Here is a 15506-nt window from a genome sequence, read left to right on the forward strand (position 1 = left end):
GTTGGGCAAATTCAGGCTTCCCAGAGGATGAACCATGTCCATTTATTCAATGAGCATACACTCACTGAACACATGCATAAGAAAGATCAGACTTAATAGTGTCACCTAAATTTCAGATGGATCCAGGATATAACAACTTACTGGATACTCCCCAGCCTTAAATGTGCCCACAGGCTTCCTCCATATGGGATGACACTGTCCTCTGCTGGTCAGTGTGGTTATTAGCTGATTATTATCTACTGCTTATGATTCCAACTTTCAATAACATTAAAGCTTCAGGCACAGACCTAATGATCAAGTAATGGGTTAATTGATTTTTGCGTTGCTTTCAAAGCAAATACAGAAATCTTACACATTAAGACACTGGGATCATGTCTATGCATTTTTCTTTTTAAAAAAAATGATATTACATACTCAAAATGTAATATTTTTGTAGTTTAGTGGACATTTAATGAACATTTCAAAAATACCTCGTGCAGCCCGGCCATATGATTCTCAGGAGTTTAAAGCTTAGTAAGGCAGTTGCTTTCTATGATCAAAAGTTTGAGTCACAGTCAGGGCATGTCGCCTGCAGGTTTAAAGGGTCATTATTGACTTTTCCATCAGTCTGCATCACTCTCTAACCTCAGAAGATGCCAGCTCATTATAGTTTGCCTTTTTTTTAAACGTGTAGTCGTTGTTGGTCCTCTAAATGAGCAACCCAGAGTCTGGTGTCATGATGTGGTGTTTGGATGGAAAGGGGCTGGAGGCTATAGCTAAATGCAATTGGCACACAGCAGGGTGTGATAGTGGCTGGCAGGATGTCTCCTTCCACTCTCCCTGCAGAAATCTGAGGCATTGCAGGAAGACTCTGACTGTGCATACAGGACATACAGATCTGTGAGCCTTTTGAAGTTAAATGTTTAGGTGATGACGACACCCCCATGATGAATGAAAACACACTGTGTATGAGACATGTGCATGCACTGAGGTTTATGATATTACAGAATGGGCACTCAAGTGTTTTTCATTTATTTCTCAAGGGTTCATAAAGGTACCTCTCTAATTTTCAAGCAGCAGCACTTGGACATGCCACCATGATGGCATTCAATTAGGGAATGTATAACCGTTATTGAGTGGTGCTGTATGTTGCAGGCCCTCACCATGATTATTACACGTTTCTTTGAACCATCCTATTTGAAAGCTACAACACAATCCCCACAATATATCAAAAATAATATTATATTGTTGAATTGATACAACTTGTTCAATTGTGGACCCAAATTTAAACCATAGCAAAGTATCATCCCAAAAGCAATAAGTGAATCTCAGGGATTGCATTATACTGTTGTGGTGTAGGCTGGTTTGAAACTGATATATTTTGGTTTCTTATTTATCACTCGAAGTTTCTAATTAACTAATATGCATAGACTACTACTGGTAGAGTTCACATCTTGAGTACCACAGAAATTCTTATATCTTAATATCTTGCTGTTAATATGTTTTAATACATATATGGATATACTTGTGTTGGGGAACTCACTGTTCCTTAAATAGGCTAGTTGTCCTTTTCCTTAAAAACACAAATTTGCAGTTCTACTTTGATGGAATATATTAATTCTAAGCAACAAAACGGTGGTGGGCAGCGATTGCATCAAGGTGTACATGCACCTTCACCTCAGACACACCTTGGGGGTGCCATTGATGTTATATCTCAACTTCCACTGTGTGCCAGCAATCATATCATATAAAAAGCAATAAATTCCACATAGGACATTATATGATGTATGTGAGGTACATTATGTGATGTTACGTTAGCAACTAATATACTTATTTTAAGTGATTTTCTTTCTAAACCTGACCACATTTCTTTATTGCCTGAACCTAAGGAAGTAAACCTCAAAGTTTTATGTCTGTTTTCTAAGTTTATTTTAAGAGACTGCATGCATTTAACAAGTGGAATTTCCTGTGAGGGCAGAAGTTTACTTTTAAAACACAAAATGCATGTCACAAATGTAAATTGACACACCATCCCTAAACACCCAAAATTGACGCTGGAGGGTTATCTACAGCATAATAGATTAACGTCTAGGGCCACTAACTGAGCAGCGGAGTTGTGGTGGAGAATGTGTTGAAACATCCTGATAAAGAATAAACTGTTGTCCTCTGGTTATGGTAAAGGCACCTGACCCAAAGTTATCTTTAATTCATGTTACTATTTTTGCCACTATTAAATCAATGGCAAAGGAAGACTCTACCCTGCCAAAAAGTCAAGTTACCCTACTTTCATACAAAAAAAAAACATTGCTGAAACTGTTTCTCCCCCTTTAATAACTATAGTCTTATACATTTGAATCTGTATTCCCAGGAAACATTCATTATCAAAATCACTGGCCCATTCCTTAACTGGATTGCAGGCCGCCCACTTTGTGACATAGAAAGGCTGGGGGCCCTGCAGCACTTCTCCAACATGGTCCCCATGTGAGCCCTTTATGCCAGTGCTCGAAGGGTTACAGAGGCACTGACTGGAATACAAATCAGCCCTGCAATGGGCATGCCTGATGTATTACAGTCTGCTTTGCATTAAAACTGGTTCACACGTTTTTCATTTATTTATTTTATAGTCCAACAATTACACTTTTCAACCTCCTTACGCTGCAGTGTGCCTGCTGCAAATTGCAATCTATAAACTAATCTACAGTAGAGACTATATATTAGTCTTATATGGTCTACTGCACATTATTTTGATCGCGCTCTCCAGTACAAATGGCGTTTCCCCAGTAGGGGGAGATAGTAACCTAGAACAAGGCGGTACAACTATACTACAGACTCAGTTATTGAACTGACCAGAGATCTCTGAAATTCTTTGATTCCTTTCTTTCATTTACTTCTGTTTGATCATCTTCATCAGGTTAAATTGATTTTTCAGATTTCAAAGTTGTGGAACAAAAACTTGATTAATTCTAGAGGTAATTTTTACCCAAACTATAGTGAATATTGTTAATGCGGCAAATGGTAGAAAGTAAACCATAACAGGACAATGCACAATGACCTGAATTTTACAATTATGCCTCATTTTTATGTTATAAAATCTAAAATATTTTAATCTCTATTAGTTGCTAATGGCTTAGGTATAAAACACTGTAATTTTGATTTCATTAATACACATGCACATCCATACATAAGTATGGAGGTAATAAAATATTATCAGGTTGAAGCCATCACTGTGTCTCTCAACAATTTTTATCATTAAATATGTTTGGAAGCAGAATCAAATTAAAATTATTTTTTTTGTATCATGAGACATTTCACTTGCACTGAATGTACCTTCCAAGGCAAAAGGAACTTTTGATTTTAAATTTGAACAATCTAACATACAAAATAAACCTGTGAAATGACCTTAATAAAAGGCCATGTGCAGGGGGAAAGCAGATTCTATTCTACCAGCTAAGTTGTTCACCACATGTCAGAGAGATTGATTTTTGTTCAGGCTGCAAAACATATTGCAGATGAACATGACTGAAGTAATCTGATCCAACACCATCTTATTCAGACCAAATCAATTCCATATTAGCTAAAAAATGCCTGCGTCTTGCAGAAAACAAACGTGAAAAATCTGACTGAGGGATGATGCAAGGATCAATATTTATTAAATGTGTGAGATATCACTGCTTGCTGCTGCTAGAAAGTTTCCTCGTCTATTCTCTAAGAATTCTTTCTGATTAAATCTGACTCCACCACATATGCAAAATAAAAAGTTATCCTGAAATATTAGCCGTAATCATCAGTTGGCCTCATCAGGAGGAGTTTGCCATGAGTAAACAATAGAGGCTGCAACAATAATGTCTGTTGCTAACAACACTGAAGTCTGCATCACAACAAAGATGAAGTAAATGTTGCGCCACATTAACTGCAGATATGAGACTCTCATAAGGAGGGATGTCATCGTTGCTTTTTGTTGCCTTGTCAGTGCTACGGGGAAAAGATATTACCACTGCTGCGGAAGAGATCCCAAGTAATCAGTCAACATATTACGATGTGTCACTGCAACCTCACACATCATTGTTTTCATTAGTTTTACTCACGTATTGTCATCTTCATTGTCCAGACAGATGGTAAAGCAGTCAGTTGTAGTGGCAGCCATTATACATTAGTTTTATTGCAGCCCCCAGATTGCGGAAACGAGCACCAGCTTAACCCCCCACCACCGCCGTCCTCAAATCTTCCACGTCTATCTTTTGGTATCTAACTTTTTGAGATCATGTGGATTTTTCTGATTTATGTGTGGCTTAGTTTGTTTGGCCCTGGTATCTTTACCATAGTCTCAGCCAAGTGTTGCGTTGTAGTGTACTTGAGAATTAATTTAATTACAATTTTAACAGCAGCCGATTCTTGCTCAAGTGTTGTCAACCCAAAAGTTCAAGTAGTTTCCAAAGCCTTTGTGCTTGGTATTTTTTTCCCCTCTAAATCAATCCTTCTGGTATATTTGCAAGTAAATTGTGGCATCAACCAAAGGGTTCAGTTTAACACCAGAAACAAGTTTGAGTCACGTCTCCTCGCTTCTCTGGGGTCTTCAGTCCCCATGTTTTTCCTGTACTGGATTTCAGCATGCACCATGAATGAGTTTGTTGATCTAAAAGAGAACACTCAACAGCCTCTGCTCAGCAAAACACACAAGGGTGAGTATGACAATCTGGCAACTGAATGGAGGAAACACTGGGCTTTAAATACATAAGGGCTGATTACTACACACAGGTGAATGACACAAGACACAGGTGAAATACATGAGGCAATCAAAAAAGGCGGGAAAACTAAGGAAGTAATAGCAGCACTGAACACAATGAGAACACATTTCAAAATAAAAGTGGACACAAACACATGAACAAAATCTTGACAGAATATCACAGGCTCATTACATAAGTAATACATTTAGCTATTTTAAGCCAAACCCTGGAATTTTTTTTAAAACCCAGCCATGAATTTCTGTTGCCTAAATCTAAGAAAGTAAACATAAAAAGAAAGTTCTTTACCCACATTCTAAGTTCATTTTGAAAAGAGTCAGTATGCATTCATCAAGCAGAAACTGTAAAATTCTTATTTAAATGAAAAGACATAATGCACGTAAAAAGCGTCTAAAACTGAACAAAACTGAACACCCAAAACTGATTCAAGAAGGATACCTTGACTGTTGTACTTTGACATTTAGGGCCACTAACCAAGTGTTGTTACTTGATGAGTTGGGAGTCAGAATGTGTCAAAAGAGCTTATAAACTCCATCTCTAGCTACAGTAAAATACCAGAACATTGGTTCTTTTTCACAGGTTTATTAGCAGCATTTTTCCAGACGTTTCCAACATTTAGATTTTTTTGTAAATGATCAACCCATGAAATCAGTGAGGTAGTTTTATTTAACAACACAAAGGTATAAATGTCTTTTCAAAGCACCTGTCATGCTGCCAAGAATACATTTTTGGTGGATAATACTGAGTTCCTCATTTCTTTATCTGGTCCTCATATATTTAGAATAATTTGTGCTCCAGATCATATCTTAATTAAGCTTGTACTACTGAAACAGTAGGGAGCAGCGGAGGGACAAAAGAGACAGAAATTAAGCATTTTAGGTGTCAATGTTGCTTTCTTTTCTAGTTTCTTTTTCCAGTACTGTATGTGAGCCCAGAGCCAGTCAAGTGACTCTATCAGTGCAAGTACAGCACTTCATGTCAAACAGCAGCTACAACAGCATTATCTGCACTTTTTCCCGTTTATCCATCAAAGTCCTATTTCAGTAAAACTGCAGATTTTTACTGCACCAAAGTACAAAGTGACCATAAAATATCAGTGTGGGTTTGACAGAGTTTTAGATCAATACCAATGACTAAACGATTACCTGGCTGAGTGCAGTGAATTCTGACTTTCAAAAGTCACTTTCCGACCTGTCCTCTATTGTTTGGATGGAAAAGCCTCCAAATACTTGAATTTTAACATTTTATTAAGCATTTTCAACCACTCAAAAATGGTGCTACACTGTTCTATAAGTGATGTGTTACAAAGCTTTTCGCTACCAAGCTAAAAAGCTCCATTGTCAAGGGAAAAAAAGCAAATGACAAAGCTGTATTGTCATGCCAACATGATATAAGTATTACCAATTAGACATTTTCCTGCAACTCTTTCTAGCTTTTCCGAGTGTGGTCTTAGACTTTTCATCAGTTATATAAGCCAAGATGACTGGGCCCTACCAGGAATTGTAAATGATGAATTTTCCTTAATTTATCACCTTTGCAAGGTAGGAATCTGCCATGTCTGCAACATATCATATTACTGGATGAGTAAGAGTTTAAATCATTCGATAGAACTTAAATCATCTGTTGCATTAAAGGCAGTGGCAAGACAGTTATTGTTTTTAATCCTTTGTGATCAGACCTGAGATCAGAACTTTACAGTGGTTGGGTCTACTTTTTGCAGATGCATGCACGTCAGTCAAAAGGGGAGAAACCAAGGTTATGATATTGTGACCCTTGTTCTATTTGCACAGGTGAAGCCCTCCACTGAACTTTATGGGTGATACTCTTTTCATGAGCACACATTCACCCACTGAAATTTGCATAAACCTAGGCAGCTATTCAGGACTTTCCTAACCAAACACTTGTGTAACTTAGAGTATACCCTAACCCTTTATAGAGGGTTTCGTCTCTGCTGATAGGACGAGGGTTACAACATCATAACCTTTGTCTTATCTCACACAGACAATGCCCTCTATGGGTGCATCGGCTGGAGCCCTATAAATTAATGTGCTGTCACAATATAACATCTACCTAGCGACACAGATCACACTGAAGACATGTTTATAACCTAGGGAATCAAACTGGGGGGAGGTGCGGCCTGACCTCGCAGGGACCGAAAGACAGTGAGCAAATGGTAGAACACTGAGAAAGTTTACATGATGTATAGAAAAAGTTGACTTAGTCTGACTATACTAAAAACTGTAAAATATTTGTAGTCTGACTGAAATTGTACAAAATCAAATTTCTTGAAGTTGGAATAAACACACCTAAATAATGCACTTGTTGGTCGATTTACTTGTTCATGTATATGCCTTAGTCGGACCTGAATTGGCCTAGGCATTCTGCACATGCACAGTTATTCATATTTTCATCATATGACACGCAACCTGGTGCAACCTTCAGGATTAATTTCTTCAGATGCACTCTATTCTCATCCTCAAACCAGCAACTGCAGCCTGTGTCAGTTCAGATGAATACGGTTTACGTAATTTATCATTTGTACATTGACATCAGTAATTCTTACTGCACATTGGACTTTCTGGAGTACGTCTGTCTAGAGTTATACAATAAAAAATGACGCTCCCTAGGGGTGTTATGTTATCACTGAAAAGTAGCACCAAGAGTTATATTGATATTACTTTGTTGTTGCTGTTGTTTTTCTTTTATTTATTTCTCATCAGTCATTGAAATCACTGAGAGAAATTAATAGACCATTCTACTGTAAAGTAGTTTCTTTTTCATTTTGTTGAAAAATATTAAATCAAATACACAGCAATTGTAACATAATGTAAAACAGCTGTTTGAGTGCATGTGTAATTGCTTTTTAATTATAGTAACAGCTGCATAACAAAAAAGTAAGTTTGTATTTGACATCATACCAATCCCAACATGGTTAATATTATTGTTTGATTTACCAAACAATTATTCCCATTATTTCTATCACAGTCAGAAGAACCACTTGCCTGTTATACAAAACAGTCCTACTGGGCCTGTCAGTGTTAAGTTTTCATGTTCCTCCTGATCTGCATGGCTTCCCTTTAGGTGCTCCAGTCCAAACACATGCAGGTTAAGTGAGTTTCTAAATTTTCTGTATGCATGTTTCAGCCCTGTGATACACAGCTAATTTTTCCAGGCCGTATCCTGCCTCTTCCAATGTGTGCAGAGACAGGCAAAAGTGGATTAGACGAGAATACAAAGATAAAGATTTATTGAATTAATTTGTCAGTAGTGAAGCAACCTGTAAACACAATCTTACATATTATCACCTTGCAAAGTGATTGTGATGAATTTATGAATTTATGAATTTATTTATTTATGTTCTCATGCAGCATTCATATGTTTTTCTAAGAGAAGTCATACACCAAAATGTGTACATATCTCACATAAGGATGATATAAGTATAACCTACTTGGGAAGGCTGCAATCATGATGTGGCTAATGTGCTGACTCCTCCAAGACTTTCCCCAGGAGGCTAGTGTTTGGAAAAGTGTGAACTCTGAGAAAACTCTGAGTCCACTCAAGATATGTCTACACCATGTTTCTTTTGCCAAACCTAACCTCCATAACTTTACAGTATTTACTTAACTTTACGTTAAGGACATGGTCATTCATGAGGTGCTATTTCGTAAGATATCATAAGAACCAGTGTAAGTACCTAGCTTTATCTAAACCAACAAAACAAAAGTAATTGTTTTTCCCACGTGCAGTAGATATTGGCTTAACAAAACTACATTTTTCAGTGTGACTGACATCTACAATCCCCTCTGAGCTGATAGTGTGTGTGTGTTTCCCCTCATCTGCGTAAATCTGAACACATTACTTCTGTATTTCAATCACTTCATTGGCTCCCGGAGCAATACAAATTCAAATTCAAAGTCTTTAATGCACTTTTTAAATATACACATAATTATTAAATGCAATAATGTAACACGTGAAATGTACAGAAATTGAGAAAAGAAGAATACAATGTCGCAAGAAAATGTGTGGAAAGCTGTAGACGCCAGAGGTTACTGCCTTTGTATTTTTGCACCTATGTCTTCCTCCACCTGGCCCGCATATAGAGCCAAGACAAAAAAGTCTTCTCTCCCTTCAGGCTCTGCTGCTGTTGGTGGCTCAGTAACAATCTCTGCAGAATAGACTTCTTCACTGGCTTATACTCGTTCTTCCTCCAGACGCAGACCCAGCTTCGTTAACTTTCTTTGTGGCTCTGTTTCCTAACTTTTGATGGGATTGTTAAAGGTATACATGGAGTCCTTTCACCAGGTTTGGTGTCTGCTGCAAAGCGCACAGTAAGCTTAAGGTTTAGGATCTCAGTGGCTATGAGGCTGAGGGCCACCAAGGCAGTCTAAAAATCCCTCATCAGTACCTCTCTAGTCAATCAGGTGTAAGACAGAGCCTCCCACTGCGTGACTCTCAGTGGTTGGTACAATTCCCGGATCAGTTTCATTTCTTGCTTCGGGTCCTCGAGGCATTTGAAGTTTTAGAGGAAGAACTTTTTTCGGATTTCTTTATCTTTATCTTCTCTCTGGGGGAAAAAAAAAAACTGGCTGATGACCTGAGATCTGTCACAGCTGATTTTACATTTGGAAGCTAATTGATTACATTTTTCTGTTCCCTCAGAGTTATGATTAGTTAATGTATTGTATGTGTGTGTCTCAAATTGGGGCCATATTTTATTTCAAAACACATTTAGAGAGAGATAGATAAGATGATTACACTCTCATGTCTCAATGTCAAATACTGTGTGAAACTAGAGCTTTAGCTAAGCATAAAGCCTCGGAGAAGGGGAAACTGATGATCGAAGTTGGAGAAAATTCTTGCAAAAGTAATATAAAATTTGGAATACACAGGATGACACTTTGAATATACGGAATATAAGTTTGAATATATGGAATAAACCTCATGGAATGGAATTTGAGGGTATATAATAAATTTAGAACAGAATATATGGAATGAAAAAAAATAAAATTTAACTATGACAATATCTAATGAAAGTTTTAAAATATGGAATGAACCTTGCAAAACTTGAGAGTTTTGAGTTAAACTTGAAAATATTGAATGGATGATGGTGTCAGCTTTTTAATCAATTTGAAATATGTAGATATTTTTTGTCCAAGGATTTATTTTTTCTTGCAGCAAACAAAGACTACAGCATACAAAACACACTGTAATAAATATACAGGCACTGCCACACTAGGGACTTCCATTAAAAGAAAATTGATCACACTGATCCATGAGGGGTATGGTACCGATGCCAGAGATGGATACTCTGTATCATGTAAGCCATAAAGCAGTGTAATTAGTACTGACAAGTTCCCACTGTTTGCTGTTTTATCAATGACATTTGCTATAAAAATGCTTGATACCTTATGAATCCGTCTGTTTTGCAATGAGGCATGATTAGAATAAGAGAGCAACAAAGGATGGATGCTGGTGCTCAGATCTGATACAGCTATATGAATGAACACAGACTGCTTTCATCAGTGTGTGAGTTTACAGAGTTTAGATGCCTGAATAATAAGTGAGCTGTGAGCTCTTGTGACCAGGTAAAATGCTGAGATAACCAGGGCGATTAGAGAAGTAATGAACCTCTACCTGCCAGAAGATGGACGGCTTATGTCCGGGGAGAGGATTTTCATTTGATTATCAAGTACAACCTTTTTTAACCAGGAAAGTACCTCTCTGTTTAACACGGATGTCCTGGCCAAGATAGTGGCAGCCCATAGAAAACAGTACAATCCCAGACTTATAATGAAATAGATACAATATATTTAAAGTAATCAATAAACAGTAAACTTTGCAGGCCATAAAACAAAAACAATAAACTGAAAGATGCTAAAATGGTCTGGAGAGCAGAGGAAACAGCAGAATTGGTTGATATTTATCTGTGGCCTTATCACTGCATGCAACAACTTTAACATTACACACATAATATAATATACAGATACATAAAACAGCTATATAGAGATCATAAAACAAATCTGAAATGTTTTAAAAATGTTTCCTCGGGGGATCTCTGCTATGTTTTGCTCAATAACAGGTGCAGCTTAATGGCAGCCTGTTCAAACAGCAGGATATCTTTTATTCTTTTTAGAGCAGCGCACAGATGTGTGGCTGCTACTGCTAATGGAAATGGTTCAGTAAGCTGTACAATACAGGAACACTAACCTGTCTACGCCGCAAATGTAAAACAGCTAGCATATCAAATGTTTGGTTTTTTTTGGAGGGGGGTCGGGGCGTCACTCCAGTAAATCCCTTATACAAGTTAAATATTTTTCAGTCATCCAGGCTTTTTTTTTCTTTTTTTCACTTCAGAATGCTCAATTGGGCTTTGGGATAAGATTAAATCCAAGACCTTGACCTATGGGCTTACTGTGCATGTTAGCAGGCAATGAGAGGTTGCACTCCTCCGACTGCCTTGTTAACTAAGAGCCACCTGGGAGAAAAGGTGTTAAACTGCAAGAAAGGAGAATGAGGAAATAGAAATGACCTTCTGGGTAACAACCAGCTGCGTGAAGTAAAGGTCAGAATCAGGAGAGCAGGGAAATGTAACAGCTAAGACAGACGTGGGAAAAGTGAAAGCCACCAGTACAGGATGTTCTGACACACATAGAAAGCAGAAAATGAAAACCATGCATTGTGTCAAGCAGTGAGAAAGGTAACAAATAGCTGAGGGAAAATGACAAGCCATCCATGGAAGCAGATTTCGAAAGAGTGGAGCGCATATGAAGGCAGAGAGGCAGCAAGAGACATCAGATAAGAGCCAGAAAAACAAGCACCTTAATGGATAACTTCAGAATTCTTTTAGAGGAGAAACACAATGACGCTGAAAGGATAAGAGGCAGGACAAGGACAAAGTATTTGAAGCAAGAGACAAATTACAGATAAAAACTAGTTAATTGTGCTCAGAGGAGATTCAAGTGGGGAGTAAGAGTTGTGAAAATATAAAATTGTTGCCTTCATATTCCTCACTGGAGAGTTTTTTTATCTTCAGAAGTTAACTGCATTATTGCTTGATGTTGAATGATAATTGCTTTGTCTGAAGTGTCTGCATAAACAGAGCCTCACAGATATATACATTTTCAGCTCCTGGAATCATTAATATAATTATCATTATCGTTATTATTATTATTATTATTATTATTATTATTATTATTATTATTATTATTTAAAAGTACCCTATATTTTGCGTTGTAATCCTAATGTGAACAGAAATACCACAAAGAGTGACACATGGTGACACTTTGTCAAGAATCGCCACCTGCGTCTGTCCCAGCTAAAACACTGGAGGGAAATTACAGATGCCTTTGAACAGATGGCTCCCTCTGTGACCTCACAATAGTGGTCTTTATTCAGCTGTGACATGCCTGCTGCTGTGATAAACATGTGTCTTAGCCGTAGCAATTTTTACTAAACTGAAATAAATCTTTTATTCTGTCCAACAAGAATATTTTCTTCAGGCAGGGCAACACACATTTCAGCAATGGAAGGAGCTACCAAATTCACATGGTCTTATTTAAAATATATATATATATATATATATATATATATATATATATATATAGAGAGAGAGAGAGAGAGAGAGAGAGAGAGAGAGATAAATAGATAGATAGATATAGATATAGATATATATTATATATGTATATATATGTGAAACATAATCTCATACCTATTTGTCATATTATGATGCTTGAGCAAAAGCCCTTGGCATCATTGGTAACACTTTTTGTGTTGTATCTTGATGCAGGGTGTAGGCGGTCAGGTTTAGGCAACAAAACTATTTGGTTAGGGTTAGGAAAAGATGACGCTGACATCCCCATTAGTAAACTTATTTGACTTACAACTCCCATGACTAACGGTTGATGTGACAAAATAATTCTATGATTTAGTGTCACACACTTAGCACAAAGACTGAAAGGGAGGAAGCAGCTAACCTGGCTTTGTCCAAAGGTATCTAAATCTGCCTGTCAGTACTTTTAATTTTCTCTAATCAACACGTTATTTGTGATTTACTATAAGCCAGTATAGCTCCTGGAATCTTGTCATCACCCTGAGGTTAGCTGACAACCAGTGACTGCAATTGGCCAAGAAATAGTCCTGCGAATAAACACAATGTGTTGTTTAACACCCAATTTTGTACAGAAAAATGAAACACAATAGATTAATTTGTAAACTTCAAAAGTGCAGGTTGGTATTTTGGTACTTACATCAGGCTAGATGTACCCAGGTTTCCAGTTTTTATGCAAAGCTAACTGCATGCTGGATTTTTGGCCACTTATGTAAAACCTGCCAAAAAAGTGGAATAATTGTCCATTTATTCTTACATCATTTGACATTCAGTGATGGGTCTTGGCTTGCAGATAAAGAAGCGGTCCATCTATTTTGTCATTTGGTCAACTTTGCACAGATAAGAGGGTGGTCAGTCCAATATGTAAAACAATAATACATGCAAAAAAGCAACTTTGTAAGCAATGTCATCAAATCAGCATTTTTAAGCCATGTTCATATTGACATTCGGGAGGCATAATCCACGAAGAGGATATGAGCAATAGATAGATGTTGGGTCGCCTTCTTCCTCCTTGATCATGTCTTTGATTTTCAAGACATGATTTGACTTTACACCACTGGCTCACAAAGTACTCTCATGTGGGTTTAGAACCTTATATGTTCTTTACAAGATGATCTTTACAGTAACGTGGTATTGTATTTTTGTAATCCTTTTGTTAAAATCTGAAAAGTATATCCAACAGCAATTTGTCTAACTCCGCAATCGCTCAGTGCCTGACATTTATGATCAGGCTGGAGGGGATGAGAGCCCCTGCAACTGGATTATGATCTCTTTCCATAGACTGAAGTAAGAAAATCATCATCTGATTTTTTTCTGTTTCTTAATTTTAAAAAGTTGATTTTTGAACTTGAGAACTTAGGGCTGACTTTTTTAAGGATAGGGTTATACTCTTTCCCACAGTCCCCACAGTGTTCCAGGGCATTTTTCTTTAAAAAAAAAAAAAATAATAATAATAGTAGGAAATAGTTGTTATGGAGAAAGTTATCATTATCTTTCACTTATAATAAAAGTTTCAGCACTGTCTAGCCCCACTTGAGGTCAGTATTTTTATTTATCTGTTTTATTTATCTGCACATCATACCCTGAGGCAATAATGCAAACTGCTGACCAAAGGTTTCATAGAAATGTCAACAAATCTTGATACTACAGTAGTGCTGTTTCCACTAATAATGGGTCACCCTGGCAGATTTAAAAGACTGCACCAGTGGTTTTGCATGTCTCGGCCCATTAACTACAAATTGCAAATACTTTACATTACTGTCAACCGCTTTCCAAAGCATACCCTAAGTTTCTTGATTGATTTCCTACCTGCCAGGCAGCCATTAGTCTCAACTCATTTCAAAATCCCTAAAAAACCCCACTTTGCTTTAGGTAGAAAATCTATTACTTACCCCTTTGTTTCTATAAAAGTTAAGTTGTGGAAATGTGATAATGCAGCTATAAACAGAGACTTGCTGAAAACTCATACCTTCATTTTGCACTTAAAAAAATAAAGCAATGGTTGCTGCCTGGACAATATTCAATGGTGCATTCCATTTGCACAGAGAAGAGAAGTTTCCACTGGAATGCCTACGGAAGTCAGATTTCCAGAGCGAAAAAAAAAAAATCATCAGCCACAACCTCAGTGAAATAAGACAGCTGCTCCACGCATCAGTGCTAGTAATATACTGTTTATTCAAACCACTGTCTTATTTACAACTCATAAAAACAGTCACACACACAGTCCTGTCCAACTTCTATCTGTGGACAAGTTGCTAGGTGTTTGTGTGTGCAAAATAAAGAATTTTGTGTTTTTATCAACTGGTATTGCTCTCAATGGCTAATCTTGCTCAAAATGGAGTTGCTAAAATTGTCTTGATTTTCTGACTTGCTGCACACAATCAGCTCAGGTGTAAAGTCATTACAGCTTCAACTACCAACTGCCAAGGTAAATAGAATGCAACATAATTGCTGTTACAGCAGGCAATGGGGAAAAATCCAATAATTATGTATAATTGTACTAGTTATCAACTTTAATGTAATAGACATTGACATGAACAGGAAGAGCTGTTGGATTTTCAATGCAAAAGTTGAATTCGGTTAAAAAAAAAAAACAAACTGGACCACCAGTCTGCTACTACTTACTGTCTACTACATATTATCACTAAGCCCAGAGTCACTCCTGTAATTCTTGCAGTTCCTTAAGCGGGCCTTCATATGATGATGACTTCTTTGCTGTTTATCTTCTGTTTCTCATTTGATCTCCATTGCTGCATTAAAATAATTTCCCTGGCGCCCTCATTATAAACTTCAGAAATACTTTTGATTAAAAAGCCAGCAGATGAACTATTCGACACACTTTGTGAACATGCATAAGACTGCTCTTATGGTTGCTCTATATTTCATCATACTTTCCCCAAAAAGTCAACATGCAATTAAGGCACCATTCTATCTTTGGAAAATCCATAAATCTTGTTTACTGCACTGTACGTACTAAAATGTGTTGTGGTGATGACCAGCAAGAGTGCTTTAAGAGTTTCACTAAACTCATGAGAATACAAATATGAGTATTTTAAAATGCTCAATCAAACAGCACTCATTACCATGCTAATTGTTGGCCCATCTTTCTGCTTCTCAACATTTTAGCTGCAGCTAGTCACACACACCAGTATAAAGACTAATCTGGGCATCTGATTCAA

This window comes from Plectropomus leopardus, chromosome 21 (assembly GCF_026936395.1).
Source record: "Plectropomus leopardus strain MGB_pleo_1.0 chromosome 21, ASM2693639v1, whole genome shotgun sequence".
In the NCBI taxonomy this organism is placed as follows: Eukaryota; Metazoa; Chordata; class Actinopteri; order Perciformes; family Serranidae; genus Plectropomus; species Plectropomus leopardus.